The sequence below is a fragment of the Chondrus crispus genome, genomic scaffold (assembly GCF_000350225.1).
Source record: "Chondrus crispus Stackhouse genomic scaffold, scaffold_67, whole genome shotgun sequence".
Taxonomy (NCBI): Eukaryota; Rhodophyta; class Florideophyceae; order Gigartinales; family Gigartinaceae; genus Chondrus; species Chondrus crispus.
Genome location: NW_005178620.1, coordinates 239,275 through 263,221, shown reverse-complemented (window position 1 = coordinate 263,221; position 23,947 = coordinate 239,275).

The following is a 23,947-nucleotide window of genomic DNA, read 5'->3' as shown; positions in this document are numbered from 1 at the left end:
AATTCAGCCTCGAGATTTTTCTTCGCTTCTTCGCGAATTTCGCTGCTCATCTTCTCCAACTTCTCGTCGAGGTCAGTCTTGTCGGCGGCTATCCCCGTAGGGGATTCTTGATCTCCGGGGTCCGTGGCCGTATTGGCCTGGCTCCGGGTGCGAGGACCCCTCGGGATCCTCGACGCTCGTGCCGATCCGCTTCTACTCGCCCCGGGACCGACGTCCCCAGGTGCGCTTGTTGACATCGCTCGTACGAGCGGACCTACGCAGCAAAAAAAAGTTACAAACAAAAAGAAAATAAAAGAAAGAGTCCGTTACCCAGACCACTTCCTTGTCGTAGTTAAAACAATTTCTAGGTCGGGAGGCCACTTTTGTAGTGCAATGCGCCTGTTAGGCAGAGACCAAGGTCCGACGGTCCAACACAAACAACAGCAACAAAAACAACAACTGCCAACGGCACAGCGCTACGGAGTGTTCGAAGCTCCCTGTCCTCTTTAAGCGGGTTTGCGGCCCGCAGTAGCTCGGATCCCTGATAGGTGGGGGGCAAAGAGAAGGGCCCAGCCCGGGATCGGTAAATGGTGGTAGAGACTCGTAAAGGCAACTGCTCGACGAGTTCGGAGGGGTGTTTTGGTAAACCTGGTCCGATAGGTCGTAAATCCAATTCTCGAAGAGCGCCTTGTACACCTTATACCCTTGATAAGGTCTTCGACGGAGACGTCGCAACGTAGCCCGTCGGGAAGAAGAAAACGTAGCAGCGCTACACCGTCGTACTGCCCGATGGCAAAGTACCAACAACGGATCGGTCGCAACCAGATTCCAATGGAACCAACACTGAGAAAAGCACCACTGGTGCACCAACACAAAGGCCCGATGGCAAATGACGTCACGTTGCGGATCGCAATCCTACAAGGTGGGACCAACTCAAGATTAAGGGAAATTAGGATAGGGAAATAAAGGAAAATTGGTAAGGAAAAAGGGGACCCCCGAGCGCAAAGGATAAAGTAATATGTAGTTAAAGGGAATGTCTTGTAAAAGACGGACTTCAACCAAGGCGATATCAGACTCTGGCAACTCGGGTTACCTTTACTGACTTGGTGGTCAGAGGGCTAAGGTATATATCGCCCCGCCAGAGCCAGTACAGTAGCTCGCGGCGCTAGATCCTAGATCTAATCTAGTGTCAGCAAAATTAATGCTAACTAATTAACTAAATAAAATAAAATAATTAAAAATTAAAACTGTGCAATTATTCACACGTGTGTCCCCCAAACCCGGACTACTTTTCATATCCAAATATTTTCCTTTCTTTTTACTCCCCTTTCGAGGTGCGTATTGCACTACAAATAGCACTGACAGCTCAGGTAGTTCGAAAACCGCGTAAAGGCGGTTACGTTCGCGCGGTCGCGTGAACCGTCTTTTCACACCAACCTAGACCCGCCCCTATTTATCCCCGGCGGAGGAGGGGAATGTTAACCGATATTATGCCCCTCAAACCCGCACAAGCACACCGATGCACCGGTAAGCCCAGTGTGAAAGGACGAAGACGCCGAGGCAACCGTGAGACCGGTGCACACGGAGGAAGGCACTGTGGCAACCGTGAGCCAAGTGCCGAACAAGAGGCGCATCGAACACGCCGGCGGCCCGACCCAGGGGGACCCGTGGCCGCCAGAAGAATTCAAGCCGCGTACGACCGCGACGCGTCGCGGGGACGCGGCCGACCGAAGGAAGCCCCGCGACCAAGGCCGAAGGACGCGGAAGAGAAGTTGGAACCGGCGCCGGTGGCCCAGGCGGAACGATCTCGCCGAGCGGGGCACGCCGAAGGTGGTCGACGGCGTCATTTGCTTTATGACGTCGAAGATTTACAACGTCCTCGGCTCGATAGCCACGGAGGGAAATGCCTTCAAGCCCCGCACGATCGCCGTTGATACGTGCTCGGGGTACAATCTGGTGAGGAAGGCCGACCTTCCTCCCGATTGGTCGCAGTACGTCATCCGCGACGCGCCACTGCTACGATTGGCAGGCGCGAATAGCAACCCGCTTAAGCTCTTGGTTGTCGTACGTCTGGCCGTGCGGTTGAGGAACACGACGTTCCGAATTCCGTTCGTCGTGGCGGACCAGCTCGCCGTGCCTGTCCTCCTTGGTACAGCCTTCATCGATACACACGTACGAAGTATCGACATCGAAGCCCAACGGTTGGAGCTCCGCCAAGGTGGTTCCGTAGCCATCGTCGATGGGAAGGGGGAGCCGACTCCCCCAACCAGGCGGCACGGACGTCAGACAAGCCGGGCTGACGCACGCAACGAAGCCCCGCAGGCGATCCGAATCGCCCGCTGGGTTACCATCCCCGCGAGGTCGCAGGCCCTTGTGCGCGTTACCACCACGGGGAGGGGCCTCGTGTTTATGGAGCCAAAGCCATCACTCTAACACCGACATGGAGTGAGGCTGACGAACGGCGTCGTCGAGGTCCTGCCGAACCAGACCTTCGACGTCATCGTCGCGAACTTTTCGCGACGGGAACGGCGGCTTTCGAAACACACCGTTGTAGGATACGCCAAGCGAAACTCCCTCCCGATCCTGACGCCCGAACGTCGCGTCGCCGACGGGATCGGGCACGCGCTACACCTCACCGACTTGACCGATCAAGTCGGAACGGCAGGAGCTGGTCGACCAGCCTGGTCGCCTGAGGCTCCGCCCAGGGGGCAACCGTTGAGAAGAGAGGAGCCGGTACGGACGGCCGACCGGCGAAGTACCCGCCGTCGGAAGGGGGCACTGCACCCGCCTCTAAAAAGGATCCCGAAAATCCGCCGGAGGATTGGGAAAAAGAAATCAACTTGTCATACGTCGATGATGACAAGTTCCCTGGCCACGTGCTCGAGATGCTCCGTAAGCACTCGAGTCTGTGGAGCGGTGCGCTCGGAACGATCCGAGCGACCGAACACCGCATTCCCCTCGAACCGGGTACGAAGCCGATACGTTCAATGCCCTACCGAAAGGGCCGGCTATGCGTGAGATGGTTGCCAAGGAAGTCAACAAAATGTTGAACGCAGGGGTAATCGAACCCGCGAGCACCGAGTGGGCGTCTCCCGTGGTGCTCGTACCGAAGAAAGACGGCTGTCTTCGGTTCTGCGTGGACTGCCGGCGTCTCATCGCGAAGACGACAGCGGATTCGTATCCGCTGCCCCGGATGGACGACTGCATCGATTCGCTCGGAGATGCAGCCGTCTTCACGACGTTGGACTGCATTTCCGGTTATTGGCAGATCCCCGTCGCTCCAGAAGACCGGGACAAGACCACGTTCACTACGCATATGGGAACGTTTCGCCATTTGCGTATGCCATTCGGGCTAAAAGGGGCACCGGCCACCTTCCAACGTGCCCTCGACATCATCCTATCTGGCGTCCGATGGCAAATATGCCTCGTCTACCTGGATGATGTCATCGTGTTCTCCCGTACGCACGGAGAACACGCGAAGCATCTCGACACTGTCTTGAGCTTGTTGAGGGGCGCCGGAATCTCCCTCAAGCACAAGAAGTGTGGCTTCTTCCGACGGAAGGTGCACTACCTGGGGCACGTCATTTCCCCAGGTAAACTGAGTGTCGCCGAAGCGGCGGCGGACGCCTTCAGAACGTTCACGTTCCCGAGGACCTTGACGCAGGTGCGGTCGTTCCTCGGGGCGTGCAACGTCTACCGCCGCTTCGTGAGGGGGTTCGCGAAAATTGCGCGTCCATTAACGGACATGACGCGCAAAGACGCGGACCCCGACTTCGAAAACCCGACGGAGCCGCAACTTCAAGCATTCGAAGCGTTGAAGGAGCGGATGATTTCCCCGCCGATCCTAGCATTGCCGCGATACGGTCAGCCGTATATGATCGATACGGATGCTAGTGCCTATCAACTGGGCTGTACGTTGCTCCAGGAACACGAAGAGGCGAACGATTGGCGACCCGTCGGGTATTGGTCGTACTCACTGTCCGATAGTGAGCGCAACTACAGCGCTACGGAGCGCGAGTGCTTTGCCGTAGTGTGGGCCGTCCGCACACTACGGCCGTACGTCGAAGGTACCAAGATCACCGTCCGGACGGACCATGATGCCCTCCGATGGCTCATGTCCCTCACGGAGAGCTCCGGAAGGCTTACCCGGTGGCGACTGCGTTTGGCGGAATACGACTTCACCATCCAGTACCGCCCCGGGCGCGTGCACCAGGTGCCCGATGCCCTGTCACGCCTCGTGTCGCCAAGGGTCACCGACGACCCTCGGCCAGTAGTCGAGGTGGATGACGACATTCCCACCTTCGATGCGGGTACGACCGTCCGTGACGTGTCGGTCGAGCTCGCGGACCACGTCTGTACCGCAAGCTGCGATCACAAGGCCGTCCATGTCTTCGTGACAACAAGGAACCAAGCCGGATCGCGAAGAGGTTCGCGCGTCCATACGCGCGACGAGCAGATGGGCGACGACGAGGCCCCCGCTCTTGAAGGACCCACATCGTTCTGGGAGTAGAACGACGAGTTCGACGCTGTCGACATCGAGCGCCCCGAACAACCCGAAGTTAGCGCGCCCGCCTCCCCGGTCGCCCCTCCGCAGGACGACTTTCCGGCCCCTCTTACGTTAGAGGAGATAACCGAAGAGCAACGCTTGGATGACTTCTGCAAGACCGTACTGGCACGACAGTCAGAGTCCCGGGACTCCGCGTTCTTCGAAGACCGCCACGGGGTGCTCAAACGGAGACACCACTTCGACCCTGACATCGTGCAGGTCGTGGTGCCTCGGACGCTACGGGCTCGGCTGCTTCAGCTCTGCCACACACCAACAATGGCGGGGCACCCGGGCCAGAACCGTATGTACTTCGCGCTCCGTCGCGAGTACTACTGGCCCCATCTCGCTGCAGATGTAGCAGCTACGGTGCGAGGGTGCCGAACATGCGCGATGAACCGTGTTAAGTTGCGGAAACACCTCAACCGTTTGAAGTTGTTCCCAGCAACACGGACACTTGAGAGCCTCGCCATCGACATCTTGGGACCGCTACCCAAGACGAAGGCAGGGAAACGGTTCCTTCTCGTAATTACGGACCGTTTCACCAAGCTGACTCAAGTTGTGGCACTGCGGACCGTAACCGCGTACACGGTCGCCGTCGCGTTCTGCGACGCGTGGGTATTTAAATACGGCGTCCCACGCTCGCTACTGTCGGATAACTGACCGCAGTTTAACGCGAAGTTCTTCCACAGCACGTGCCGTTTCCTGGGGGTGACGAACTTGTACACTTCGGCGTACCACCCCCAGACGAACGGGCAGGTCGAGCGACACAACCGGACGATCGCTTCAATGTTACGCAATTACGTCAGCGAACATCAGGACGACTGGGACGTGTACGTGGGGCCGCTTACGTACGCGTACAACTCCCACGTACATCGTACCACGCGTACGACGCCCTTCGAGCTCGTCCTCAGCCGACCACCGCCGGAGTGCTCTCTACGTAGAGCCGACGGTGACGCGTCCCCGTCCGATAGGGGCAACGCGCTCGCTGAGTTCCTCAAGACGTTGGACGACACGATCCAGAAGGCGTACGGGAGCCTGCGTCGGACGCAGGCCCGGTACAAGCGCGACTTCGACAAGCGCGTGCGACGGATTAACCCGCGCATTGCACCGGGTAATTACGTGTACCTGAACCCCACCGATGGGGCAAGGACGTCCAACAAACTCGCGTCGCCCGTCGTGGGGCCATACCGGGTACTCGCCAACGACCGGCGAACCATCACGATCGATCGTGATGGTGTTACCGAGAGCGTCTCCGCAGACCGCTGCGTGTACGCGCCACTACCGACGGGCGCGCCACGGGCGAGCACGACAACCCCAAGTGACCTTGCCGACAAGGTCACCGAGGGCACTCAGTATGCCTTGGAACGATTACTCCGGCATCGGACCATGGAGGACGGAACTACGGAGTTCCTCATCAAGTGGGCGGATTACGACACGCCCACCTAGACCGCACGGACTCACGTCCCGGAGGAGTTGGTGTCTCGTTACGCCCAACGCCTCCGGAGGCGCACCGGCAAGGACCTCACCTCGGACGTGAACGCGGACGTTCACGCTTAAGGGGGGGCCCTCAACCGTCTCGTTCGGCTATATTCAACCGCTTCGTTACGGTTAAATTAGTCCCTTGCGGTTAGAAGACCAAGGGGACGTTCGGAAGCCCAGCCGTATTTGACTCCCGAACGCCACGGACGCTAGACGAAGGAACCAGAGGGTACGGACTGTCTGAATGGGGAGCGATCCCCGTTAGGCCCAATGTGACCCGAGCCAGACGACAGAGCGCGTGAGGAAGCCAATAGCCCCCTTTTCGAATCAAGTGGCAAAACGCACGGCCACAGCACATGCGACGGTCGGAACCCGTGCACACGAGAACACCACGGAAGGGCACGTCGCCACCTAAGTGCAATCCACGACCACTGCAACACGCCCGTGCGCAGAGATTGTGCGGGTGTTCTTAAAATTGGAAGAAAATATGCCTGAGGGGCGTACAGTACGCCGTTCGTACGCCCAGCGCACGAGCTAGTCGCATTGGCAATCCGCCACCACCCTCGAGAAAATTAACGGAAACATGGGCACGACGGGCGCAACGCACGTGCGCAAAGGTACGCACAGGCGGCATAAGAGACACGCCATACACTGTAGGATGACCGGCCGTGGCATTTGTACCCCCTCGGACTCGACCACACGACCGCCTGCGGCAAGCCGAGGAGCACGCCATCCTCGAAGGGGTCATGAGATGCCGTGCCGTTACGTGAGGGAGGTCCTTGTGCTGTGGCCAGTGTATCCAGGCGATCCTCTTCCGTCCCTTTTCGTGGTCGGGCTGTCGGGATCTTACAGTAACATCCGTACACGTTGCAAACTTACAGCAATCCAAACAGGTCGCGATCCATTTGGATCTTACAGTAACATCTGTACACGTTGCAAACTTACTGTGTATCCAGGCGAAGTGGGCGAGGGGCGCACGAAGGATAAGAGAAATGTCCGCGACCTCGCCCCGAATGGCGAGGGACGCGCTGAAGGAAACGAATGCCGCGCGCTTCCGCCCTCGCCTCCGTAGGCGAGGGGCGCGCAAAGGATAAGACAAATGTCCGCGCCCTCGCCCGAATGGTGAGGGACGCGAAGAGAGAGATGCACGTGGCGCGTGCGCGCCCTCGCCGAATGGCGAGGGACGCGAAGAAGGAGACGGACGTCGCGCGCTTGCGCCCTCGCCTCGATGGCGAGGGACGTCACGAAGAAAGCGCACGTCGAGCGTCAGCACTCCCTCCTCGCCGACGAGGGGAGGGGGGAAACTCCGCGCGGAGTGACAAACAGGCCACCCAATTACCAAAAAGGGGCGTACATCGCTGGACATGACCGCACACCCATTACGGACTGTGCTGTGATTTTTTTGGCAAAATTTTTTTTGGCGGGAAGATTTGGAAATGTTTTGGGATTTGATTAATGTCAGGTGGCTATCCGCACGGGCAGCGCTGGACAGACATGCGCCCGCGCGGCGCTGGCTGCAGACGAACCAGAGCAACCTCCTCACCCCCGCCCCTCGCCACCGATGGCGAGCGGCACGAAAAGGAAGACGAACGTCGCGCGTCCGCGCCCTCGCTGCCGACGGCGAGGGCACGTCGACGAGAAGACAAACGCGCGCATGGGCCGGCGGCAAACGACGACACCGCTGCCGTCGCACTGCTTGCAACCGTTCCCGCAGGACCACGCTTCCTCCCTCCCTCGCCCCGGATGGCGAAGGACGCGAAGAAGGAGACGAGCGTTGCGCGTTTGCGCCCTCGCCACCGAAGGCGTGGGGCGCGCATAAGGAAAGACGGACGCCGCGTGTGCTTGCCCTCGCTACCGAAGGCGGGGGCGCACAGAACAGAACGTGCATCGCGCGCGTCCGTGCCCTCGCCTCCGAAGGCAAGGGACGGGCGAAGGATAAGAGAGACGACTCCGCCAGTCCGCCCCCTACAGAAACACGCCCCTGTCCGCTGATGAGGGGCGTGCGACGAAGCACAGTGAAGGGACGAGGACCCGACACCCCCGCCGCGTGCGATGGCGAGTGGTAAATGGCCCCGGAAGAGCTCAATACCCTCCACCGCCGCGGCGCTACACTCTGCAGCGCCAGCCGTGGCCGCGTGATAAGGGATCAAAAGGAAAGGACTTGGGGACAGGCTGACCGACCACGAAACACGCCATCGGCAAGCCTCCGCGCGATTTCGGCGATTCTACTGAAGAGGGCCCCGCGCTCGCCCCCGCTGTCTGTCAAGGGGGTCATTGGCCGTCGCTACCGCAGACGCGCTCTGCGTGATGGACCGGATGAGGGGGCGTTGCGCCGGTTGGACGGGAAGGACGTGATGGTAAGGACAGCACGGAAAGGGACGCTAACGGAAGTCGTGAAAGGAAGGGACTGGGGAGTCAGGACGAGTAATACGTTGACGCAGGGACGATTGGTCAAGAACGTTGAAGTACGGCGGAGAGAGAGAGCTACGACCGCAGCTCACGAAAAACGGAAAGCAGAAGGCACCGAAAACGGACGGACAGTTCTACAAAGACCTGTGGGCGCGGACGTCCACACTTGAGAGGGGGGCCATGTAGCATATTCCCCTCCCGGAATTAGATTTAGATTAGATTTGTAACTGTAGAGCCCGAGCTCTACAGTACCTCAGTGTGCGCGCACACGTGTACCCCACGTGTACGGGCGCGCGCGCAGACACGTGTACGACACGTGTGCTCGCAGCCCCGACCGCTGACAGCACTACAATGCAGGCCGACCTGCACTACTGTAATGTTATGATAGATGACTCTGTATATTAAATATGAGCGGCCCGCCGGCGGTGGAGGACGACAAGCACGGACTTGTCAAGGATCCTCTACCTTGCTCCGCCCGCTTACTTCTAGGGACTTCTGTCCGTTTTACCTAGGAGTAGCACCCAGCGCGGGTTGAGGACGCGCGCAGCACGCCCATGAGCCGGCTCCGCCTCCGCCCGTTGGTACTGGATCGTCACCCAGTACCGCTCCGGGGCGTCGAGGCGTAGAACCGCTCGCGCGTGCGCGCGTCCTCCCCGATCCCGGTCTACCACCGCTACCTCGAGCGCGTGCTCGGTACCGTGGGTGGGCCGTGCTTCTGTCTTCCCGCCGATCGGGGTCTTTCCGAACTGTCAGTACTCACCCCCCTCGTCGTTGGGGGTGATTATATTACACTAATCTCATGTATTTTTCCAATGACGCCCCATAGATGCACTCTGTCACCCTCTAAGCGCTGTGGAGGGGTGCGAAGTCACCTTCAGGCCCTGAAAGTCACCGTTGACTCCAAGCGGCATGGAAGAAATCACCCCCTCAAAAATATCTTGCTCCATTTTCACCCGTGGGGTGGTTAAATTCTGTGCGTGGTACCCTAGCACCAGTACAGAAGTTGGCAGTCACCTATATGGCAATCTAATTATGCAAGGGATCGCCCTGGATCTACAGATTTTAGCCTTTTAGAATTTCTTGCCCGAGGCGAAATGCAGCGCAATGTCCTCCTCTTTTCATCAAGGCGTTGAGCGACCTTTTATTAAGGGCGGTGGCGGAAAGCTGATGTCGACAGAGGATGCCCCACATCTTTCCGTTTATGCATACCGGGCGAAGAGCAAAGCTTGAGTGTGTACAGTCTAAGAGTCCAAGTTGTTGTGAGTACCAGGGTTGTGACGGGTGGAGCGCGGCTCGAGTGTAGATGACGGTGGTGGGGGACGGAAGCAACGCAGGAGCGAAGAAGGATGTGCGCGGGTACAGGGGAGCAGATGCTCTGCAGTGAAGGCTCGCTAGTGTAAAGTCGTTTACTCCCGTTGATGAGGCGTGAGTGCCTTCCTTCCGCGTTGTCCACGTCCTTTCCTCTACAACATGTATGCGCTCCTTGGCAACCCAGAATGTTCGCCATTTCTACTGTTTTCGACCAACACTGTCCGCTGCCACATCTCCCAGGGATCTGGTCGCAGACACTGGCCAATGCACTGTTTCGAATGATCTCGGAAATGTATCCGCTAGAAACGGAGCACCTTCTATAGGCCTGTGGAACGTTGCCAAATGGCATACATAACGGTCGTCGCTTCAAGACATGGCACTGCTTAGCTTTTTGTCCAATAAGTTGTTGTACTTGCACATAGGTGGTGTCACTGTCAACAGTGACCTCACCACATGACATCAATACTGTACAGTAGATTGTACTATATCAACTCCCCCTCTATTTCTAACCAAAATCAACATTTAAATTAAAGAAGTACTTCCAGTGCTCCAAATGAGCTCAAACTTGGACAGAGGGTTGGACCCTGCCGAAGGAGACACATGCCTAAGATTCCGATGCTGTATCAAAACGGCACTACAACTGTGTTGAACGCCCTCATTAGCTTAAACCATATCAAGGAGCAATCCTACACAGAATTTCGAACCACTGCGCATCAAAAAATTGTATTTGCTTTTTGTTTTTTCGTGGTTACCCAGGTAACCAGAGTGCACGCTGTCGCGCAAGAGACCTCCTTCCCCTTCGGGATATCTGCCGTTGCATCTCACGCCCACCCCTCTCCGACATCCACAATACATGCGCGATTCGTGCTCCTTCCGCCGCGTCCCTCGCCGAAATGCGCTCCTCGGCCTCCCGCTCCCGCTGAATACGACGTTTCTCTGCCGCTGCATCTCTCTCCACACGAGCCTGGGCCGCGGCAGCACGCGCCGCTTCCCTCTCCGATAAGTCCTTCAATACATCGTCGCTAGTCAGCAGTGCCCCACCCTTCGTATTCAACGTTCCATTCTGCATAACGGGACCATCGGGCCCCAATAAATTCCTAGTGGTCCTGTAGCTCGTACAAGGATCTAAAAAGGAACTAAATGCCTCCCGCCTAGTGGCATAGCCGTCCGTGTTGGTGATGTCTGTTATCTTACTAACTTCCGGAATAGCCCTGCGTCGCACTACGCACCATACACCACAGGCTTTGAGGCCATTGAAAATGTTAGAATATGTGACGGACTCCTTGTACGCATTATGAATCTACTCGCATAGAGTATATATATCATTACGGATAGATCCTGCCGGCGCCAAGATGCGCTCATTCAGTGCATTTCGAAGCATGGTTTTGAATGGGGAAAATATGGAAAAGTCAAGGACCTGCGTCCAGTGACTAGAATGTGCAGGCAATGCAATGACGACAAACTTATTCTGCCGTAACAAATTTAAACACCGGAAGGTCTTGTGCGCACCATATCCGTCCAGTGTTAACAAAATATTGCGATATTTTCTTCTCAGTACTGCAGTCTGTAAGATGAACCATTCACAGAATTGGTAAAAACCATCACTGTCCATGCCAGCCGGGTTTCGATAAATAATACGCTCATTCTCGGGAAGGTAACAAGCAGGGGTCTCGCGTATGCCATCAGGCCGAATGCGATATTTCGCACCCTTTCCAGGTGCGATAGCAACAGGAACCCATGCGCGACCGTCGGCAGGCACAATCAGCATGAATATTACATGGTCTGCATTGGCAGATCACTTCAATTCTGTCGAATTGCTCCTACCCTTGGCCTCCATGACACCTTTTGCACGCGCACGGTAGGCTGTTCTGGTCGAAAAGCCCGTCTCGTCAACGTTGAATGTCTGCTCTCCACTCTTGATTCCGTACTCGTCGTGGGCCTGGTGCAAGCGTGCGTAATGTTTGGCAATGTCCTCGGGGCACATCGCAATGGACCTGTCCTTTTCGAGATTGCAGCGTCGTTTGAGCGAGAGCTTAGTGTTTCGCCTGAAGAACCCAGGTAAAAAATTATCCCCGGGACGGAGGTTAACAAAAGGGATTGCTGCACGTCGCACCTCTGGCAAGCGTTCGCAAAAGTGCTGCACGAGGTCCTTGAGTCCTTCCCGAGATAAAGGTGTGCCGTTGCGCGCGAACTCTATCGCAGAGTCCGTGATGAGGACTTCTTCTGCCCGGCGCAATGTAGTGGGATGACCGGAGATTTTGGGATCCTGTCTGGCGCATTGAAGTATACCCTGAATGTGGACCAAGGTATGTCAAACAGGCGAGCCGCGGCGCGCAGGGAGCTCTTTTTGTCGGTGAAGTATCGACGGGCGTTGTCCAACCGAAGGTCTTTGTCAGTCTTTGGGAGGCGTCGGAAAGGCGTAGAGTGGACCATCGGGATCGGGGGTGGTTGCGTGTGAGAGTATCAGGCGGGCTACTTCGGGGCTCAGGAAGGTGCTTCATGGGGACATTCATGGGTGCTGATGGCTCAAGTGTTGTCGATTTGAGCGCGGGGATCTGGTGTGCACAAAGAGAGGGTGGGGAATTCGAATATGCAATCAGATTGATGCGGGGTCTATTCGTGTTTGAGATATTCGCTCAAGAGGTCTCGTCCTGCCCGGGCATGATAACTTTATGCAAAATTTTAATAACTAATCCGGTTAGGAATGCAGTAGTGGTTAGAGAATGGGGTGTCCGATGATACTGTATGATATTTTTCTCATCAACCCCATGCATTTGTATTTGCTAGACAACAATGGGAAGCCTGCCTTTGGGAGGCGTCGGAAAGGCGTAGAGTGGACCATAGGGATCGGGGGTGGTTGCGTGTGAGAATAGCAGGCGGGCTACTTCGGAACTGAGGAAGGTGCTTCATGGGGAAATTCATGGGTGCTGATGGCTCAAGTGTTGTCGATTTGGGCGCGGGAATCTGGTGTGGACAAAGAGAGGGCGGGGAATTCGAATATGCAATCAGATTGATGCGGCGTCTATTCGTGTTTGAGATATTCGCTCACGAGATCTCGTCATGCCCGGGCATGATAGCTTTATGCAAAATTTTAATAACTAATCCGGTTAGGAATGCAGTAGTGGTTAGAGAATGGGGTGTCCGATGATACTGTATGATATTTTTTCTCATCAACCCCCTGCATTTGTATTTGCTAGACAACAATGGGAAGCCTGCCCTTCGATACTCTCCTCCACCGCAAGTGAGATCTACGTTTGTGGTAGACGGCATCCAATCAAAAACTGTCCATCCTTCTTTTTTTCAGCGAAAGTCAGCCCGACAACCACTGTTGAGGGTGCTTGCAAACCATGTTTCATTGTTACCTTAGAAACCAAAAAACGGATCCACGATGTGTAAATCATAAACAGTCAAAGCAGTCTTCCACTGGAAGACTCTGGAATCACAAATCGCAAATTGATTCGTACTTTTTGCGATTAAAGCACGCCAACAGGGCGTTTTGTGTCGTATCAAACACACGATTGCTCCCAAGGCAGCACCCCTTGGGAGCAGCACCAAAACATGTACTGTACCAAATCACAAACTTGCACAGCACATCAACGCAACCATTCCAGTTCTAGAATTGAATTTCCCGGCGGTTTCTTGCTGTACAGATCGCACGCTAGAAAATCTACTCCACAAAGCTGCAAACCACTCTACATCTAGCAGCGATCTTTCCGCCTCTATCGCAACGCTCCCTCGCTTTGCCTCCCACAAAGTAGTATGGTACTGTGTCAACTTGTTTTTTCCGCAGTCATGTCGGAAATCTGCGTATCAAAAGCCGCATTGGTAGTATAATAAGAATAATACGTGTACTATTTTGCTCTTTCTGGAGACTGACGGACCGCAAGAACAGACTGTCCGCATTATAGTTTGTCATTCGCGCTACTTAGACCCACGAGACGGCGACGACGAGTAAAGACGACCCCATGAGGATTGCGATTCATAACGTTATGGCCCGCTTCGCACCACTGCAAAACTCACCGACAGCCTGACTTCAAACTGGATCGCGCTACACGCACACGCAGAGGCACTGCAAACCCAAGCAACAGCCGACCCCCCGCGCAACGCCAAGCCGGAACGGACAACCCATCGCCGCTCCCATGGCAAATCCGAACCGAATTCTCATCACCCCCTTCCCCACTGTACCTCGCAGCACTCCCCTACATCCCTCCCCGCCCCACTACAACCCCTCACACCTCTACCATGGATCTCAAAGACATCCCAAAACTTGATCGATCCAACTATGGACCATGGCTCCTCGCTCTTCGATCCGCAGCGTACAATAACGACGCCATAGGGCACGTTGACGGCAACCCACCGCTTCCCGACAATGAACAAGACGGCAAGGCTCACATGCACACCAAGCACACGCTCATCGGCAAAATGCTAGCCACCATACCCTCAGACATAATCAACCTGCTCCTCATGGCCGACGAGCAGCCAACCCCGCACGACATACTCCAGAAGCTCAAGGCCCACCTCGACAAAACCAACGTCAGTGATCAAATTTATCTCAAGCAACTCGCCGAACAATGTCACATCGAGCCAGGCCAGTCAATATTCGAGTACGTCAAAAGACACGAACACTTCCGTGCACAGATGATCGCAGCAAGATTTCCGGAAATCGCCAACCCCTCAACTACCGTCGACTTCATGGTCGAAGGACTCAAACAAAAATCCCGCCACAGCGGACACTGGCCTCCAACTGCTATCACTGCAACCCAAGGACACCAAAGACTTTGTCCACAAATTTAATCGCATCCAAAATTACCGCAATGCGATCCAACCCACCACCTCATGGCAACACACCACGCCACAAGCCCGGCCGTACCACACGGCCCCCCCACTTGGCGTGCACAAAGGCGAACTATTCGCCGGCCCCCGCCACACCACCCCAACCCATGCCGCCACCACATGTCAAAAGGTATAAGGCGTCCCCAACACTCCGACACCGAGTGCCGAGATCCTACACACCGCCATCTGAGGCGGGCTCCAACCAAGAAGACGCGTGCCAAGGCCCGTGTCATACAGGACAACATCGCCCCGTCACACAGCGATCCACATGCACATGACACGGACACCAAAGAGGAAGGTTACCATACAGCAGAGGGTACGTTCATCCTCGACTCCGCCGCCCACCCCACTCACACAGCTCAACCCCTACCCAACATGAAACGTCTCACACAACCAAATCAATCAGTCACCGCCACTAACCATGTCACATCCTGCACACATGCCGGCGCGATACAGACGTATACGAATAGAGGACACCCCTCACTATGAGAGCTGTCCACAGCCCACAAATACCATACACTCTAGTATCTATTCATGCACTAGCGTCACTAAACTGCTCGGTCACATTCGACAGCCAGCAGGCAATAATACGGGACATCAACCGAACTGTAATCGGCACAGCCAAATGGCACTCCAAGCTACATGCCTACGCGTGGACTCCGTGAACGAGAACAACCAGGAGCACAGCCAAAAGCGCTCGAACAGAACCCACACAAGCAACCAGGAGCAGCAAGCACACAAAAACTCGGCGAGCCAGCCACACAAAACAACCGCAAACCTCCGCCATGAAGCCCCAACTGCTACCCGATCGCACACCCGCCGCCACCAGGGCTCCACACATCAGCCATTTCCACGATCCCAACCCACACACACCCAAACAGGCCACATGCAACACCTCCAAGGCATACGAATGTCACATAGCCTTAAACCACGCCCTGCTAACGGCCCTCCAACGCATGGCCAAAGAGGGCACACTACGCAACCTGCCCGCCAGCCTACAAGGCGCCCCACCCCCCATCAGCTGCGCATCATGCGCGCATACACGACAAACGCCGCGTCCACACCCCTTAGCCCACCATTCACACCAAATCGCCGAGCACCTCAGCTCTGTCACGTGTAGACCTATAACCCCGCCCTCCAACAGGGCAATGAACACATCTTCACTTGCATCGACACAGCAAGCAGATAATTCGTCACGTTATATATACGAAAAAGGCAGAAAGTCAACGCGATCATCCCGCAAATGTTCAGCACACTCGCGCAGCAAGACAAACTCCCACGAGCATACCGAACGGACAACGCAAAAGAGTTCACGTCAGCACACGCCAAAGCCACCTACAACGCGCACAGTTTCGAACATATAACCAACACCCCCCATCAGCCACAAGAGAACTCAATCGCAGAAAGGATCAACAAAAAGTTGTTCACGAGTCCCAGAGCAGCACTCCACTGTGGCATAATTGCCAACGACTACTGTATACATTAGATTTGCGATTAGATCTAGATCACGCTGTAAGGTACGGACCTTACAGTATGCGCGCGCATATCTTACAGCGCGCGCGCTCGCACACGTGTACGACACGTGTGCTGTCAGCCCGATGGCTGACAGTATTACAGCGCGGGATGACCCGCACTGGTACAGTAGCACGGTACTGTACTATAGTATGATAACTGCGATTTGTATATTAAATAGGAGGAAGGGCGCCGGCGGGGGATGACCAAGCTAGCTTGGTCACGATCCACGACCGCGGCGCAACCCTCCAGCTTACTCTAATTAGCGCGACACCTTCGCGCACCTTTTAGTTAGGGACCGGCACGGGTCGGGTTGCGCGACACGCGAGCGAGCCGGGATTCGCCTCCGCCCGTCAGCGCTGGTACGTCACCCAGCGCTTCTCCGGGGCGTCCGGTCGTCGATCCGCTCGTGCGCGCGCGCGACCTACCCCAACCCGCTCTACCACACTGCTGCCGGGCCCGTGCACGGTTCCGTGAGCAGGAGGAGTCCCCGTCTTCCACCGATGAAGGGTCACCGTCGGACTGCTAGCTACACCCCTCCGCCGCTGGGAGTGTTTATGCTACATCCACCACGCCTCACTCCCACCGCAATTTTGGGAGGACGCAGTGCGCGACGTCGCATTTAAATACAACATAATGAGACACAGCGCAACAAAAGCCAGCCCCTGGAGCCTGTGGCACGGACGCCAACCGCGGATGGCTCGCATATTTTCATTCGGGCAAATCGGAACAGCACCGATACATGCACACAAAACAAAACTGCAACCCCGAAGTGAACCCGTCACGGTACATGTACCCCATCTCAAAAACACACATCATGACGATCATAATCAACACAGCCAGATACTGTGCCATACGGGTAATAGACTTCAAACTCTACAGACGGCACCAAGACCCAGCCTACACAACCAACAACGCATTCAAAACGGTACTTCCGCGGCGGAAGGCAGCAACCAAACCCCGCAAACAACCCCGCCAGCAGCCACCGCCACGCACCGTAGACATCACCACGCCCGCACCGCGCCACATCAAAGCTGCCCGACAGTACCTGGATGCGGAGCAATGGACAGCCGCCTACAACGAGGAACTAGACACGCTGGATAAACAGGGCACCATCAAATGGATCCCATCCAAACAAATACCTCCCCACGAAAAACTCATCCCGCTTACCATGACATACCGATACAAGCATGCCGCTGACGGAAAAATCGCCAAACGCAAAGCGCGCTGCTCAATCAGAGGCGACAGGATGCAGCCGGGACAACACTTCGATCCCAAATGCACATCCACGTTCACGGCAGAGAAAATCTCAGTACGGACACTTCTCGCATTAGCGGAATCCCCCAGTTGGCCAGTCCAATACATGGACATCACCGCAGCATACTTACACGAGAAACATGATCCGCGATTCCCTGTGTATGTACGCCAGCACCGCCGCTTCGATGGCACCATGAAGCACAAACACAAAGCCGGTCAACTAATTGGTAACCTATACGGCGGGCGCTCCGCCGGACACCGATACACCACAGGACTACAGAAGCACCTCACCACACAGGGGTACCAGCAATGCAGCAGCGACCCCTGCCTCTTTACACTCAGCGAAACCAAAGGTACGCTACTGGTCACTGTAAGTATGGACGACTCCCTGGTCACCGCATCCGACCAAACTCTCATCGACGATCTCCTTGCCACACTCAAAAGGAAATACAAAATCAAAAATCTAGGCTTCCCCAAAAACATACCTAGGATGGCAGATCACAAGAGACGAGCAGGGTAGCATACACATTTCCCAACAGCAAACAATCGACATCTCCGATGCGGGCAACCCATTCCTGACCGGGGAAACCACGCCAACAATGCCACATATGATAAACTAGGCTTTGTCGTATAATTGGCTCAGAGATGTGGGGAAACTAAAACCGTCGAATTACAACCTTATTTGACAATAAAAAGGATGTAACAGAGGATGTGGCGGATAATAACAGTTAAATTGGAAGATGTGCAGCCAAAACGTCATTTGACCACTCCCCATACTGACCGTAAAACCGCTACCAGAAGGCCTCCACACCTGGCTTTCTCTGAAAAGGAAAACCATACAGAGTTCCGCCACGCGCGTGGGTCGGCGCCGACCCAGCACACAATCCAGGGTCCAACGTCAACCGGCTTTCTGACCCAACATTCTATCCTGGGTAAAAGCTCTGGACAAGCGTACTACGCGTACGGGTTGGCTGACCCAACATTCTATCCTGGGTCAAAGCTCTCGACAGACGTACTGTCGTGGGCCAATCTGTACCAACTCGACGACTCAACCAGCTGTCGTCAGATACGTCTCTAACACAGAATCATGCCCCAGAATCAATGCGTATAGGCTGGCTGACCTAACATTCTATCCTGGGTCAAAGCTCTGGACAGACGTACTGTCTTGGACCAATCTGTACCAGCTCGGCGACTCAACCAGCTATCGTCAGATACGTTTGTAACGCAGAATCATGGCCCGGAATCAACGCGTACAGGCTGGCTGACCCAACATTTTATCCTGGGTCAAAGCTCTGGACAAACGCACTGTCCTGGATCAACCTGTATCGTCTCAGCGACCCAACATTCCATCCTAGGTCATAGCTCTGATCGAGAATGACGCTCAGGGGCAGCTTGTACCGGCTTGTCGACCAAGAATATTATCCAGAGTCAACATTCGGCACCCCGCTGGGTCAACAGTTATGCTTAATTCAGACGTCTAGTTTTAGCAGACAAGCATTTTACCTATAGTAACAGCTTTAAATAACTAAACAAAGGACAATGGAGGCAGTATACTACTTTTCTATGACGAGGTTTACAAACTTAAAAAGTTCTATCTTTTTTAACTTGCGTCGTACCTGATGCGGGCAGTGATTCGCTAAATGTTGAGCTGAGAAACAAAAACGTAGTTTTGAGGTTCAAACTGTATAGCTACGAGTTATTGAGATAAAAGAGGTATTAGGGTCATTTACTAAGATCCAGGGGCCATTGAGTAGAATAGCTCATTTGTTCCGAATGCGGTGAATCCTAAGAAAGCGTAAGAGTTATTGACGTCCTCTGTTCCAATGTACTTCAACATTTCGCTGAGACAGTCCCATGAAAAAGCACGGTAAAGAAAAAACGGATCTCTTCTGAGAAGGTAATTGTGATATCCGGCCGCTCCCCTTCTCGCACTGTGTTCTGCAAGTCCTTCAATCCCAGAAAACTCACCCATTTGGCGGAGAAGGCGTCCGTACGTCGTGCCATCCAATTTTGTGCCGCCTTGCAGTACATTTGAGCACACTTCAAGAAACAATGATCCATTGCAAACTTTATGCACACGTATTACACATAACCAACCGAGAAAGTCACTCAGTCCACAAATGGATATGTCCACCCTCTTTGAAAACCGAAAGTACATGTAACGTCTTTTTCTGTTCTTGGTTACTGGAAGAACTCCCACGACCGGTGAGGCAATGCAGTTTCCGGTAAAAATTAAGTCTTGCACCTTCAAATCCAGCATCTCTGCCCCTCTCGATACTGAGTGAAACTGTATTATATTTACGCATGCTGCTTGTAACTTTGCGTAGTCAACGGTGGGATCTCTTTGAACGGCTCGCAGTAATTGTCGTTTCACGAATGTGGCGTGAACTGCCCCCAGATCTTCATGAGTTTCTTGGTAAGCCCTTCGGGTGATGTTGGCTCTCGAGAGGTGTTGTGCTTCATCTAACCTTCGTATCAGTGCTTGTATGTCGGGCGACTTTCCTGGATTTCCACTGAACCATCCGTCAGGGAGCCGTAAATATTCTCCATTGATTCCTCTTTTTATTCCAGTAGGCAACGACTGCACTCTTTATCGCTCCACCAGTAGCCACGGCCTTGAATTCCTCAAATCCTTCCTCTTTTGGACCGCATCTAAATAGAATCAGAGCACAAGCGATGTACACTAGGTCCTTCTCTGGATCTCGGCTTGCAGAAAAATCAACCTCGTTTGGATCAACTCCAAATGAAAGGAGCCACTCTTGGTAAAGCTTCATCGAGTATTCATATCGCTTTTGGGAAGACTCGGATGTAGGGTTTCGTACTGTCTTCCTTGCGATCTGCGCTGCAGCGGCTGCAAACTCCCTTTTCGTGTGCATTTCTCCCCAATTCGATGATATTCTGAGTTTCGGCGCTTGAACCAGTCCAACACCAGTCTCCTCTCCGGGGTGAGATCTATCTCATGCGCCGTCTTGCGAAAGGAATTCGCGGGAGACCTGATGGATGGCTTTGAGTTGACAAAGATTTGCTGCAAGCACCGGATACCTTCCGACTTTGCCTTGCCATGCAGTTGTATGTGATCATCTGGGTGTAATGTTTCTGTAGGAACGTTACTCCAACGCAAAAGACCTTCAAATTTGATTGGTTCTAGCTAACCAAATACACGCTATACAGAGAATTACAATTTTTTGTAAACTTTATTGCGCATAGCATGTAGGACAATTGTCCTACATGCTATGCGCAATAAAGTGGGCTTAAGCCCACGCCGGCAAGCCATGAAAGCGTCCTGAACCAGAGATATCGAACCCGGATCAAAAAGATGACCAGGATCATGAAGCCAACTTTCCTGGCCCCGGGTAGGATCCTTGGTTGGAGTACTCTGACCCTGGATAGGATCCGGGGTCGGAATTTTTTGACCCCGGATAGGATTCTGGGTCAGGTTGCTTTGACTTGGGATCCCGGGTGAGGGTATCTTCAGGTCCAAGTTAACTTTGCCATACTTGCGACTCTAGTTGGTCTGAGGATTTTTCTGGTTACAGAATTACTGCAAAACTGAATATAATGCCGTTTGAGCGTCATATCATCCGTAGATCAAATACTCATATCCTGATCCAACGTATTACGTAAGAGTCCAAGGGTCACCTAATACATGACCCTTGGTCTCTTTTGCTTTTATCTCCGTTCCAGATATTGTGGGACTGCCACCCGACAGGTACCAAGAAATGAGGAGAACGTCAAAAGAAGCTGTAGTGGGAAATGCGCGGGTCTGGATCGCGATAAAGGCACAGACAGCTCGTGAAGTGCAACGCAGCAAAGTTGTTAAGGAAATCATAAGGTCTTTCGGCGCTGCAACCACAAGTGTTGGAGAAACTGAGGAGATAGTAGAAGCAGAAACCCAGCAATTGTGCCCAATTGAATCCCTTCCAACATCTTTTCTGAGTTTTGAGCCACACAGAAGACGTAATACTATCCATACGCCTCGCGGTAGTACGACATTGAACGAGTTTGAGGCATCTCTGAACTCAATGGAGTCTTCCCTCGACCCCAATAAGCCCTTATAACTGCCACAGGGAACACATACACTCACAGGACAGGCGCTTCCGCCTCTTCTTAACAACTCAGGTCGGCTAGCTACAGGTGAAGATACCGCGGCTTTATCAAATACCATCTCAAGCCCTTCTTTTGCGTTTCAAGTCATCAGCAACAACAACTACAAAATCACAAATAACGCCGTCCCCGGTACTCTAGAAAATCGTTCTCGGTTCAAGGTCGTTGTTAAAGCGTTGAAAAAGGAAGGGTTGGAAAGTCTTCTGTCATCACACCCGGTAAGACAATCAACCCGAAAAGAAAGGCACAGTTACATTTCATTCCACCCCCCAAACGTGCTATTGGAGATTTGCCACGCGTGGAAATACCGCGATCTACCGAAAGTATCCGGGATATCTTAAGGTGGTGGATATTGCCTGATGAAGTAGCTGCCCTTGAGAAAGGGTTAATGTACTGGTCAGTGAAAGAAAGGAACGGAAAAATGTTGAGAGATGGGAAGGTCGTTTCAAACAAAGCACTATATGCGAAGCGCAAGACGATTTCTATGGCATTCTTCCACTACTGCGAGTCTAATTCTGTTGTGGATTACGAGAAGGCATTCACCTCCATTTCTGAACCGCGAATGGTAAAGAAAAACTAGGCGATATCTTGCCGTTATAGCAAGGAGAATGAGTTATCAAAACTGTTTAAGTTCCAAGACATGTGGAAGCAGTTCACGATAAATGTATTGAAGAAAAAGGAAGTTGAAGCAGCGCTGTTTATCGAGTAATACACGTAGGTAACTAGTGCAGACTTTACGAAGGTAAAATGCAGATCAAGAAGCTGCCTCCGCCTAGATTTCTTCTTTGACACAGACGGTGAAGGACATGAAGTTTCTCTCCTCTTACTATCTTCTTTGGATTTTTCTCATGATCTCTACATTCATTTCGCTCGTTGCCTAGGATACGCTTCAAAGCCTCTTGATGTTTCTCAATGTATTTGGCCTTGGAATCTTTAGCCCGCGTGATTTGTGTACTACATTTATGATCCAATGTCTCTCTGACCAGCCATCCTGTACCATCCCGAAGGCACTTCGCCACTAACTGACCGGGGCACTTGTTCTTAGAGTTGTAGCGTACGCATCGGAAACGAAGACGGGCTATGTATTTGTTTGCAAATTTCCTTTTGTATGCGGTATAATAAAGCCTTCCAAGGTAATAGCCTTCTTCGAACAACCCCCCGAGACGTCCACAGAGATCTTCGACAATTTTTTCGGGAACTGCTGCTATTCCGGATGGAACTCTTGTGTCATGAGGAATATCCACACATTGAAGCTGGACAATGCTGTTCCTTCTATCGTTAAAGAAACCAGGAGGGATATTCACACCGGACCGTGAACAATTCTCAAGTAAGAATGATTTTTTTCGACGGTCTGTGTGTTCCTCCGTATTAATGAGATACTACTGGCACTGCTAGATACATCTTCTATCTCACCTGGGAAAAGATCGTCTTCAACTGGTGCCGAAGGGTCTGAGGTTGTCTTGCATGTAGTCAACTTGTTGTAAGCGAAGGGATGCGATTCATTGTGGGCAGATCGTTCAATACGCCTTGCCACAGCCTTTTATTTCATGTATCTAATAACGTTAATATCAGAGAGCTTGCGATGTTTCGTGTCCGCATAAGCCATAACAATTAGAGATAGGTTTGATTCAACACATAGTTGAAGGTACCTCTCTACAACAGATGCTGATTGAATTGTCCGAGAATCATTACCCTCCCTCATCGTTAAAGTCTGAGCTGCAGCTAAAAGGTAAAACCCGCAACTATAACCATCCGTTTGCTTCTTGAGCTTCAGAATGTCCAGAGCGTGGTTCTTTTTCTTGATCTTCCACTGCAGTTGTGGAAAGAGAAAATTGAAGATATTCCTTCGCAGGCGCAAGAATCCCCTCTGGAGCTTTCCATCCGAGGCCATCCCCAAAGAAAAAGTTGTGCTTCAGAGATGGATTCCTTAGTGGAAGACGGCAAGGACATGATGTAGCCCCAATGAATGTTTCCTAGATTGATGGGTAAAAAGATAGAGGGCACCGTATTTACTTTGCTACAGAGGACACTGCCAAGATTTTTGCGAAGCGTTCTTATTAACTGCCGGTTCAATTTTCGTTTACGATTTCTTTTGCGTAGAGTGTTCTCAGAGCACAATGCAGTGCCCTGATTCGAATGCCCGATTATAGCAAACCGCTTTGGGTCGAGCTGATCCTAACCGGCATCGAGAAGCAAACTGTGTTGCTGCATCTGTGCTTGACAGTACTCAACCCAACTCAACACCTCATCTTCACAGGATTGTTGCTTCAATTCTGTCTATGTAAGAGCGAAGTACAGTGATATCTTCTTTGGTAAAGTTACGTTTGGTACCATCTTTAGCGATAAACCTCATCGATTTTGCTTGTATGAAATTCAAGAACGCATCCACCTTTGCCTGATGTTTACCCTTCTTCGTACTTAAGTTTACATTCGCAGAGATAGAAACAGACCCCACGCCCTTCATGCTTTTGCAGTCCCTCCAACCCAAATAATACTGCACCAATATCCCTGAGCGCT